Source organism: Trichosurus vulpecula, chromosome 2 (genome assembly GCF_011100635.1).
Source record: "Trichosurus vulpecula isolate mTriVul1 chromosome 2, mTriVul1.pri, whole genome shotgun sequence".
Lineage (NCBI taxonomy): Eukaryota > Metazoa > Chordata > Mammalia > Diprotodontia > Phalangeridae > Trichosurus > Trichosurus vulpecula.
This window is the reverse complement of record NC_050574.1, coordinates 181,002,407-181,011,459: the sequence shown is the minus strand read 5'-3', so window position 1 is coordinate 181,011,459 and position 9,053 is coordinate 181,002,407. Positions and strand designations below refer to the sequence as shown.

At 38.8% G+C, this 9,053-nt stretch overlaps 1 pseudogene; it reads left to right on the top strand.

The window, feature by feature from the left end:
* The first annotated feature begins 1,603 nt into the window (after window positions 1-1,603).
* Window positions 1,604-2,306, top strand: LOC118836866 (annotated as a pseudogene).
* The last annotated feature ends 6,747 nt before the right edge of the window (window positions 2,307-9,053 follow it).

The following is a 9,053-nucleotide window of genomic DNA, read 5'->3' as shown; positions in this document are numbered from 1 at the left end:
ACTAGCTGTGTTACCTTGGGCAAGTCACTTAACCCCAATTGCCCTGCCTTCCCCCTCAATAAATAAATATTTTTTTTAAAAAAGAAATAGACCAATTAGCACTTATATGTGCATATATGTATATGTGTATGTATACATACATACATACATATGTGTGTGTTCTATCTCATATGAATTTGGTCTATACTCCTCAACAGGATTATATGCTCCTTAAGGGAAGGACTTATTTTACATTTCTTTTGCATGTATACAGTACTTAGCACTGGTCTTATGTCATTAATAACTAGTTTTACTGCATTTCCTCAGAGTTTGTCATTCAATAGTGGACAAAAATACTAAAACCAAACCACATTTACCAGGCCTTTTTTTTGTTTTGTTTTGTTTTGTTTTTTGGAAGGGCAATTGGGGTTAAGTGACTTGCCCAAGGTCACACAGCTAGTATATGTGTCAAGTATCCGAGGCCAAATTTGAACTCAGGTCCTCCTGACTCCAGGGCTGGTGCTGTACTCACTGCGCCACCTAGCTGCCCCACCAGGCATTTTTGTAAGTTTCTTATTCATATACTGTCTCTGAAGAGTGGGGCAAGTCACTTCTATTCTCTGGGCCTCAGTTTCCCCACTTGTAAAGTGAAAGAGTTGGACTGAATGCAAGGTCATTTCTAGTTCTAAATTTCTGATCCTATAATTCTGTGTCTAAGGAGGTATAACATGGGTGTCCTTGAGATTGAGGACTTATCTGGAGAGTGAAAAATTAGTATTTGGTTTACGGATGTAAAACCTCAGGTAGTGTTTTTTTTCCCCCACTAAATTCCTGTGGGACATTAAAGGTTTGGAGGCTGTCCAGTTTAAGCAGAGGGTAACATCTATCACATACTACCCAAGTTCACCTCCACTGTTATGCTAATACAAAGTCTTTCTCAGTTATCTTGGTTGATTTATATTTATTGCCACATTTAATTCAAAAGAAAACAATCAAACAGAAGAGTGCCTATTCTTCTCCCTCAGCAGGACATCGGCATCCTTGAGATAGAAGCACTAATGATGAAGGAATCCTCCCTTAACTGAGACAAGTGAGCTGTCCTCAGGACAGGTAGAATGTTCCAAGATTAATTTTTCAGGTATAAAGACATAGTGAAACTCATAAAACCTGTATTATTTAATTATGTGGAAGGCGAATTCTGGGGCTTCTTTTCTAGTCTTCATGCATCAGACTCAACATTTGGTCAGAAACTACCATTGAGATGGCTCTTTGTATTATGTGAATCATGTGGATTACATTATATTACATGGATTTCATTTTGCTGATCATTTATCAGTTATTCATGGGCAATAAAAGCCTCATTTGAGCTACAAAAATATGCCCAACAGATTTGTATATTTTTTAAATAAAACTAAATTCTCCCAAAGGTAAAACAATTGCTACCCCAAACCAGCATGACTTTCCCAATCTTTCACCAGCTGAAGTATAAATGTGACCATAATTAAAGTAAATATATTGGACATAGTGAAGATGTCACATAAAATGTTTTAGCATCAGAATTGTGCTTCTGCTATTTTCCATTGCTTAGTCAAGCGGAAAAAGAGACACTTCTGGAAGAGTCATCATGATAGCCACCCAAGGAGAACCCCAAGTGCAGCTCAAACTTGTGTTAGTTGGTGATGGAGGTATTGGAAAAACCACATTTCTAAAATGTCCCTTGACCGGCGAATTTGAGAAGTATGTAGCCACCTTGGGTGTTGATTCAATGTTTGGGATACAGCTGGTTAAGAGAAATCTGGTGGTCTGAGAAATAGTTATTACATCCAAGCTCAGTGTGCCATTATAATGTTTGTTGTAACATCAAGAGTTACTGACAAGAATGTACCTAACTGGTATAGAGATCTGGTATGGGAATAGAGAAATAGAGATCTGGAGCATGTGAAAATATCCCTATGGTGTTGTGTGGCAACAAAATGGATATTAAGGACAGAAAAGTGAAGGGGAAATCAATTGTCTTCTATGGGAAGAAGAATCCTCAGCATTATGACATTTCAGCCAAAAGTCACTACAACTTTGAGAAACCCTTCCTTTGGCTTGCTAGAAAACTTATTAGAGACCCTCATTTGGAGTTTGTGGACATGCTTGCCCTTGTACCTCCAGAGGTTGTCATGGAACCAGCATTGGCAGCACAGTATGAGCAGGACCTACAGATTGCTCAGACGGCTGTTCTCTCTGTCAAAGATGATGACCTGTCAGAGAATGAAACTAAAGTCCAGTATCAGAGGTCAAGTTTTATAGGCCACTATCCTGTAATGTCAGTGGTGTAACATGTTTGCCATTTTATTATCTAGCTAAGCATGACATGTGCTTAATCTTTGGGATGCTGAAGAAGATAAATGGGCTTCAGAGTGAATGTAGCAGTTTAAAAAATAAATAATTTATATTTTGGACTTGTGTATTTAGTTGTTGTAGACCACAATTATGTTCCCATGAGTTTTAAATATAAGAATGCTGCAGTCCTATCACAATATTCAATGGTGAGTCTTGTTTGTTAGTCATTCCCATTCCTTTTTTGTTTAGATCATAATAAAGTTGTATTTCAAATATCTTTATTAAGATATGCACAACATCCCATAGTTCGTGTTCTCAATTATGTTTTCCTCCTCAAGAGTTTTCTGACCCTAACAATCTAGAAATCCATCAGTCACTCCTTGCGTGTCATTAGAAACAATATGATATTTTCAGTCAACATGTCAAAGTGCTAGCAGGATACCAGGTGTTTTCTGGGCACTGTTGATAGCAGGTGACAGTGTCCAGCTTCTTCTCTAAATCTTGACAACTATGTGACAACAAATAAAAAACATACCAATGATTTACTGATTTAATTCTACTAGGTTGGGCTCTGTGTTTCTTTAAGAAAGGTGTAAGTGCATGTGTGAGAGTCTTGAAATACTGCCGTTACCATGGCAATTATCTGTGTTTAGAGAGTGGTATGGGGTAAAGTCCCATGTAAATAAGTGGCTGTAGGAGAGTGTAAGTTAACCATGCCCCTTCACTTGTGTAAAATAATGTGAATAATTCAAAGTTTTGCATAGAAGTACTCCTAAGTACCAGAATGTTTGGGGGGAGGGGTCGATGTTTTTTCCTATTGATTGTTTTCCTCTTCCTACAAGTTAAAAATACATCTCAATGTTGAAATGGAAATTTAGTTATTCTGTCCTCTCAGAAAGAGGATTTTCTGAGAGGGCTTGCCCCATGCCTTATTTGGTGCCTTGCATGTTTTTCTGACAAGCAATTCTTCAATTCTAGTTCAAAATCCCTTATGATAAACTCTATTTCTTTAAAAAAGGCACAAAAATATGGCTTCATAGGATTTTACAGCTGAAAAATGCTCTGAGATCATCTAAATCAGGGATTCTTAAACTTTTTTATGTCCGGAACCATTTTGGCAGCCTGGTAATGACTGAGGACCCTTTTGCGGAATTATATTTTCAAAAAATTGAAAGAAACTTCAAATAGAGGTTAGTGAAAATAAAGATGTCAACTTTCTCATCTAAATTCAAGGACTCCCTAGTTTAATAACCCAGCAGGACATTCTATAGTATCTTTAATATCTTCAACTTACATTTGAAAACCTTCAAAGTATATATAACGCCTTATCTCCTGAGGAAATCTATTCTACTTTGGATCTACTCTGTTGAGATGTTCTGCCTGCATCCCCGAAAAAATCCTCCCCTCTGTGATGTCCCCAAATTGTTACTAGTTCTGCCCTTTGAAAAGAATAATCTGTCTTCTACCTGATAGCTTTTCTTATGCTTTCTTTTCTCCAGGCAAAATATCCCCAGTTCCTTTTACAATTCTTCATGGTATGACCTCCAGTCATCTCACCGTTCTGGTTAACCTCCTTAAGATAGTCTCCAGACTCTTAATGTGCATCTAGGCTCTTTTTAATTTTTTTTTTAAATTTTATTTTTAACTTATGTAATCCCCAGAACTGAATAAAGTACTCAATATGGAGACCAACCAGGGAAGCTTTTAGCAACACTCCCACCTCCCTCATTCTAGCTACTATAGTGGGTAAATGTTGGATAAATGATGTACCTACAAGAAAACCCTTAACCGGAATGGGGAACCTGCAGCTTCAAGGCCACATGTGGCCTTCTAGGTCCTTGAGTACGGCCTTTTGACTGAGTCCAGGTTTTACAGAACAAATCCTTTTCTTAAGGTAATTTGTTCTGTTTAGTTTGAATTCAGTCAAAGGGCCACACTTGAGGACCTAAAAGGCCACATGTGGCCTCAATGCCAAAGGTTTCCCACACCTGCCTTAGCCCTTTCCCCTGAAAAGCCAATACCCTACCAACACGTACCATAATAGTACAATACTGGTTTACACTTAGGAGATTCCCTCTCCTCCAATTGTCCCATGCTGTGATTTCATCAATGTAGAGAAATACAGATGTGGAAGTTCCCTCCAGCAAAACAGAATGAAAACTGTCTGTAATGGTTACTCTGACAGAGTTGCCTGGGGGTGCTGAGGGATAAAATAACTGGCCTGTGGCCACACAGCTAGTCTGTTTCAGAAACAAGACTTGAACCCCAGATCTTCCTGAATACACAATGAGCTCTCTAGTCATAAGTTTCTCCCTACCCCAGGCTATCCTACACTCAGCTGTTAAAATGATATTCCTCGAACATAGGGCTGACCATATCACCCTCTCCCCCCACGCCCACTCAATAAACTCCAGTGACTCCCTTTCAGCTAAGTGGCACAGTAGATAGAGTACCAGACCTGAGTCAGGAAGACTCATCCTTCTGATTTCAAATCTGGCCACAGACACTTATTAGCTATGTGACCTTGAGCAAGTCACTTCACCCTGTTTACCTTGGTTTCCTCATCTGTAGAATGAGCTTGAGAAGGAAATGGCAAACCCCTCCAGTACCTCTGCCAAGAAAATCCCAAAATGGAGTCACAGAGAGTTGGACATGACTGAAACAACTGAACAAGAACAACAATTCCCTTTCTTCTCCAGGATCAAATATAAAACCTTCTATTTGGCATTCAAAGCCCTTTGTAACCTTCACACACACACACACACACACACACCCTTTCCAGTTTTCTTATATTTTACACCTCCCTTCACTTTGTGATCCAGTGACCCTGGCCTCCTTGGTGTTCCTCTAAAACACTCTATTCCCTAACTCCAGGTGCTTTCTCTGGCTGTTCCCCATGCCTGCAATATTCTTCCTCCTCAACTCACCTCTCCGACTTCCTTCCTGTCTCAGCTAAAATCTCACCTTTTATAGAAGGCTTTCCTGACCCCTCTTGATGATAATGCCTTCCTTCCATTGCTTATCTCCAATTGATCCTGTATATATCTTGTTTGTACATAGTTGCTTACATGTTGTCTTGAAGGGCATGAATTGTCTTTTGCCTTTCATTGTATCCCTAGCACTTGGCACTGTGCCTGGCACATAGTAAGTACTTAATAAATGTTTGTTGATTGACTGACACTTTATAGATGCTCAGTAAGCATGTCTGGGGCTGACTGGACAGCCCAAATTGTCTTATCACTGTCCCTGGGTTTGAGAAAGATGACAAAGCACAGAAATATCAGAACTGCGGTAAATCTTATAAGCAAATTTATTTTTTTACCTTGCACCTGAGCATCCTGGCACAATAAGAGTTAGTACTTAGTTATAGCACAATAAGACCATCAAACTATGGCAACATAAAATCTTCTCATTCCCATTATTATTACTCAAAGCAAAAACTTGACTCAATGGTATTTATCAATCAGTGCTTCCAAGCCATTTCAGACCCAATTGCCACTTAAATCCTGGCACTTGAAAAGAAGTAGATGCCCTGGGGTAAACTGGAAATTACAATTCTTCAGCTTTTCAGTCACTCCTGGTAAAATGTAATCGTATATTGTATCCCTTCATCATTTTTTTTTTGCATGAGATAGGGCCTATTTTCACAAATGGTTTGGAGAATACTTTACAAATATTTTTCTGGTTGGAACAACAAAGATTCAATAGTCACCGAATATTTAGTTTCCCCAAATATAAGATGGAAAAGAATTACAACAGAAGTATGACCTCCTTCAACCAGGAAAGTAAATTCTGATTCATGTGGCAAGGGGTGAAGAGAAATCAGAGCTGACCCTAATGAGAATCAAGTGATGAACTTAAAGGAAATGGAATGTCCTTCCCTTGTGGCTGGTCCTAATGAGATACTGTGGTATGTTATGGAACTCTGAATGTTTTTATAAGCAAACAATTATGTCTTCTTAGCCTAGTAGTATGGGAAACACTGAAACGAGGTGAAGATACCAAGGAGATGCTGGCAGATTTGAGTTGGGTCAATGCCCATTTTGCAAACCATGTGGAATTTTCCTGGGCCTAATTTGGTTTTTGAAAATATGACAAGGCTGAACTAGTCAGATAACTCCTCATTATTAGCTTAATAATATGGATCTTTCCCTCTCACCTTTTTTCGTAGGTGCCATAAATTTTGCTATGGATTCCACACACAGAGACCATATTTGCATGCTTCTAGAAATGTATTTTATGTATTTACTGATTTATACCATTCACACATTCCAAGCATGTGAATTACAGGACAAGGTTCATTAACTTGGAATGCAGTTTCTGAATCACAGCTACACAATGAGGAAGACTCTGCTCTTCCCCACCCCCACACCATCTACTTACTGACTGCAGGCAGGTCTAGAGGAGAGCTCTACTGGATGCATTCAAAAATCAAAAAGTTTACCTCCTGCTTTCTTGCAGTTTCACTAAAAGAAAGACAAATTCTTCGCTGTCTTATTGATATTCAGTTATTTCAGTTGTGTCTCATTCTTCATGACCCTATTTGGGGTTTTCTTGGCAAAGATACTAGAGTGCCTTGCCATTTCCTTCTCCAGCTCGTTTTACAGATGAGGAAACTGAAGCAAGCAGGGTGAAATGATTTGCCCAGGGTCATACAGCTGATAAGTGTCTGAAGCTGATTTTGAACTGAGGTCCTTCTGACTCCAGGCCTGGAGCTCTAGCCACTGCACCACCTTGCTACCCTCCCTACATACCTGCTCTATCTCCATTTTACACATGGGGAAACTGAGGCACAGAGAGTTTAAATGACTTGCCCAGGATCACACAGCTTGTGAGTGTCTGAAGCAGGATTTGAATTCAAATCTTCCTAACTTCAGGTCCAATACTGTCGCCAGTGTATACGTACAAAGACAAAAATAGTTCCTGCCTCTCCAGGTTCTTAGAGGCTATGAAGTCCTCTATAAGGATAAAAATAAGTAAGAGCAATACTTATTTAGCTCATACAGGCACCAAAAAGTTCAAATCTTATCTATAACACATAACATATTTTCCCCAGAGAGCAACAAGTGAAGCCCCATCCTGTAGAGCATGAAAGATGCCCTGAAAGAATGAATTTCCTTTAGTATTTTATTCATCATGATTTTATTCCAGGCTAACACTCCAACTCTTGATTATCCCTCTTTGAGAAACATGTTCTTATATATTAATCAAATATCACTTGTTCAGCTTACATGTCACCAAGGCTCAGTACTCTGCTATGACAGCTTTTACAAATATTTATTTTAAGGGTCAAAAAAATGTAAAAAGCTCACACTACATTTGGTTGTGGTTTAATTTCATTTACTTCAAATAGCCCTGCCAACTGGGAAGTCATCATGGTGCTTTTGTTGTGTTGCTATCTTATAGCATTTCGGAATTAAGGTAGACACATCCATGTAAAGATGAAGGTTGTCTGGTAAATACACTCTCGTTGAAATCAAAGCATATGTGAGGCTCAGCCTGAATTAAAGAGAAAGACATTTTTTAAAAGTAAAGAAATCATCTTCCTGTTTTCATCCTGGTGAAAGAATAAGATAGCAGCATATGGTACATAGTGGGTGGCTATGTTAAACAGAATGTGTATGCATTCAACCTAGAATGTTTTATTGATTCCTTTATGTGAGCTATGAGAACAAGAGTTAAAAAACAATGGACGGCTTCATTCTCAATCAGTAGACAGTAAAAGATGAGAGGAAAAAAATTCTAGCACCTTTGCTCCAAACAAGTGTTTCCAAAAGGTATAAATGCTATTTCTTTAACCCCGAGTCTTCTCCAACACTGCCTGCCATACGGTATTTTCTTATGACAAAGAAGAAGCACTGCCTTCATGGTAAATTTAGAGTGTAAGCTCCTTGAGGACAGGGACTATGTTTTTGCCTTTCTTTTCATCCCTACTCCTTAACAGTGTGTGGCACACAGTGTGTATGTTGATAAATTGAGTGATCGATGCAGCAGAAAGAGCCAAATCTGGGGACCTGGTGTCAAACTCCAGTTCCTACTACTACTACCTATGTGACTTGGGGCAAATTATTTAACTTTTGTAGTCCTTAGTCTCTTCATGTATAAAATAAGGGCAGGGGGAAGATGATTTCTAGGGTAGTTTGCAAATTCTATATCCTGTGAAAACATGACCCATGACAAGATAGAACTTTGATTTACCCCATTCTAGAAAGCAGCATATGGGCTCTATGTGAGTCAGCTGTACAAAATGTATATAGGACAAGTTGTGAGTCAGATGGTCCAGATGTTTCTGTTTTCAGCAGTATGAAGTTAGGTATTTTAGGAGGTGTACTAATCCTTTTAGACCACGAGAGAGAGTAGCATTTAGTGTGTTGTGACTATGATGTGCTAACTGGTACCTTAATCCCCTGAATGAGTTAGTCCATCAATCAATCAATAAGCCCTTACTAAACACAAATGCAGAAACGAGATGTATCCTGCCCTCCAGGAGCTTACATTCTTGGTCCATTTACTGACCCATAAACAATCATCTTCTGTACTTCTGAGGAAGAATTAATTATCCACTCTGCATCCACACAAAAAAGAGGAAAGGCATAAAGATCAAAAGGCAGTTCAGCAACTCTTTAGATTCTGTTGAGATTCTGCATCATAACGGGAAATGTTAGGAGATTTTTGATCAGTAGATTTGCATTTTAAAATCAGTCTACATCCAGACTTCTTGTACTTGAAATATAGAAGTAAAT